Here is a 3,734-nt window from a genome sequence, read left to right on the forward strand (position 1 = left end):
TACCCCTTCCAGGGAAGAGGCATGGGACACCTTTACACATATTCTGTACATGGCCTTCTTTCCCACCTCCTTGAACTCCCCCAGCTCCGGGGTATCGAAGGAAAGCAGCGTCCCCACGTCCTCTTCAAATGCCCCCATCGCAGCACTAACAATCAGTGCAGGGAACACATAATCCAGACCCTCCTTCCACCGATCAGAATTGGAAGTGTCAGTCACATACTGCAGATGAAGCACTGGCAAGGAATCGCAGACCTCATCGACGACCTTCCTCAGTAGACGAGATGATCGGATCCCCGCTCTTTCTCCCAGCTCCTCCAATCTGCTCCTGCTCTGCATCAGATGACCCAGCTTGGTACACCCCACGCCTAACAGGCATGAACGTAGGCTAGCTGAACCCAGAACACGGGACTGGATGGCAGTGTTGTGAAAAAGAGGCTCTTCAAAAAGCCACATCCCTGGTGGCGTGCAGGCCTTACGGGACTTGACAAAGACTCTCCAAGCCTGCATAACAGACTCATAAAATGGAGTCAGGCCAGTCAAATCACCCCCTCCAGCTTTAAGAGGAAAAGATGCTTGTCGAAGCCCAAACAGCCCGCTCTCCTCATCAATATGTAGGCTGTTTCGACCCAGCTAGAACAGTCTCTGTACAACAATCTCTGGGCTGCTTGGAGCCTGAAAGCCGTGATCCTAGAGGAAATGTCCACCAGGCCTTGCCCACCCTCGTGCAGTGGCAGGTACAGGGCTGCAGCTTTAATCCAGTGTTGCCCAGACCAGAAGAAATTGACAAGGGTCCTCTGAAGCTCTTGTATCAGACCCTTTGGTGGCTGTAAAATCATTAGTCTGTGCCACAGGGTAGAAGCAGCAAGATTATTAGCTACCAGGACCCGTCCCCTATAAGACAGCTGGGGCAACACCCATTTCCACCTTGACAGTCTGGCACACACTTTCTCCACTACACCCTCCCAGTTCTTTTTTTGAAAGACATCGGAGCCTAGAAAAACCCCCAAAGTCTTCATTCCATCTCTGCCCCACTGAAGCCCCCTGGTAACCATGGAGTAGACCCCATCTGAAGCTGACCTGCCCACAGCGCTTCACTCTTTCCCCAATTGACTTTAGCTGAGGAGGCCCCCTCATACACCTTTAAAGCGTTTGAGAGAACCTTAACATCCTCACCCCTGTAATAAAAACTATCACGTCATCTGCATACGCAGACAGTGCTATCGTGGGACCCTTCGTTACACCTGGCACAAAGAAACCAGTAAGCTTCGCTCTTAAAAAACAAAGCATTGGTTCAATCGCCAGACTATATAACTGCCCTGAAATTGGGCATCCCTGCCTGATGCCCCTTTCGACAGGGATGGGGCAACTTAAACCACCACCCACCTTCACCATACACGAGGCTCCAGCATACAGTAAATTCACCCAAGACAGAAAAACATCCCCAAACCCAAAGGCTTTCATTATTTTAAACAAGTACTGGTGGTCCACACGATCAAAAGCCTTCTCCTGATCCAACGAAAGTAAACCCACATTTACATCAGACAGTTTACAAATGTCTAAAACATCTCTTATCAGAAACAAGTTGTCAACAATAGAGCGATCAGGTACACAGTAGGACTGGTCCTTGTGGATCAACAACCCCAGATACTCTTTCAACCTGTTTGAGAGACATTTAGAAACAATTTTATATTCTGCGCACAGCAAAGCAACAGGTCTCCAATTTTTTATGAGAGCCAAATCCCCCCTTTTTGGCAACAGTGAAAGCACTGCACGTTGACAGGATACAGGAAGAGAACCCTCATGAAAAGATTCACACATCACTTCATAAAAGTCCTCCCCAATAGACCCCCAAAAGTGCTTATAAAACTCAGATGGTAACCCATCGATGCCAGGGGCTCGGCCTGTTGAGAGCTGCATAACTGCTGTGGACAGCTCCTGCAGTGTAATGTCAGCGTCCAATGCGACTCTCTGCTCAGGTCCCAATTTAGGAAGACCATGTAACAACTGTTCAGTACACATAGAGTCACAATCCTCCGCCTTATAAAGGGACGAGTAGAAATCCACGGCATGTTGACGCATTTCAATATCATTCGTGGTCACCTTCCCATCAGGGAGACGAAGGCAGACCATCTGTTTACGTTGAAATGTCGACTTTCCTAGGTTAAAAAAAAAAGCACTAGGAGCATCCATATCCTTGAGGGAAGCGAAACGAGACCTAATCAAGGCACCCTTCACTCTTTCATGCAGAAACGACCTCAGTTCATGTCTCTTGTCCTGTAAGTTCATGACTAGTCCAGGGTCATTCTGAGTGAGCAGCTTCAATTCAATAGATTTGATGTCCTGTTCAAGGGCCTTGATAGTCTCTTTAAATTCAGTTTGAGACAGAGCAGTATACTGTTGACAAAAACTCGTATTTGGGCCTTCCCAACCTCCCACCATTGTCTCAAGGACTCAAAATTCCCTTTTATACCCCTCCATTTTTCCCAAAACAACAAAAACCTGTCACAAAACATGACATCATGTAACAATTTAACATTAAAATACCAGTAAGGTGATGACCTTCGTGGACAGGACAAGTGAATATCAACAGTAACCATATGATGATCAGAGAAACCCACAGGAGTAATGGCACACTTTCCAACCCTACTACAGTATTGCTCAGATACATACAACCTGTCTAACCGTGCTGCACTGACACGACCTTCATTAATTTTTAGCCATGTGTACTGCCTAACTTTGGCATTCCTTACTCTCCACACATCAGAAAGCTCAAACTCAGTTAATAGGCCAGACAGGCAAGTGGCTGACCGCAGGTGAGGTTCTTCAGCGGTGCGATCAACAGTAAAATCCACTGTACAGTTCCAGTCACCCCTAAAACCATACACCCCTCTTGGTCACACTGTCTTAACATTTCCTTTAGTTGATCAAATACAGCAATACGCTCTGTACCCTCATTAGGAGCATAAACATTCAAAAAAAAAAAAAAAACCCCATAACATCCACCTTGACCAATAAAACCCGACCCTTGACAATCTCTGTTGTAGATACCACAGTCACTCCTAAGCCTGAGGAAAACAATATTGCCACCCCAGCACTGAAATTAGTACCATGACTGAGTACATGCTGCCCCTCCCACCACATACCCCAGTCAACCTCATTTTCCTCATCGCTATGTGTCTCCTGTAGGAAAACTACATTAAGCCTTTTCTGTTTTATTACTTCTAATACCCAAGCCCTCTTATTCCTGTCCCTTCCCCATTCATATTGAGAGAACCTACCCTTAGTACCTCCATGTAGAAAAGAGAAAAGAAAAGCAGAAGAAACCACAGAGAAACCAACGAGAAAAAAGACACCCTATGAAGCATGATCATCATCATTATTTTTTTTTCTTCTCTTAACCTGAACACGTTTCCCACCACCTTTTGCTGCTGCAACAGCAGTAATAAATTTCCTCAAGCAAAACCGCTTCTTCTCACTCAGCTGGTCTAACCCCACCGTCTTCTGTAACATCACAGCTGACCTCACAAACTTATCAACATCAAAATAATCTGCCAATTTGACAGATTTCCCAAAAGTCTGATCCAGAAACTCATTTACCTCCTCTAGATCATAAACTGAGTCCGCACCAGCAGCTGTCATATCTAAAGAGATATCCATATCCTTCTCTTGATCCTCCTCAGCTGAGAACACAGACAACTGACTCCCCTCTACCACATCCCTTTCAACACTCTCCA

This window comes from Oncorhynchus tshawytscha, linkage group LG12, assembly GCF_018296145.1.
Source record: "Oncorhynchus tshawytscha isolate Ot180627B linkage group LG12, Otsh_v2.0, whole genome shotgun sequence".
Lineage (NCBI taxonomy): Eukaryota > Metazoa > Chordata > Actinopteri > Salmoniformes > Salmonidae > Oncorhynchus > Oncorhynchus tshawytscha.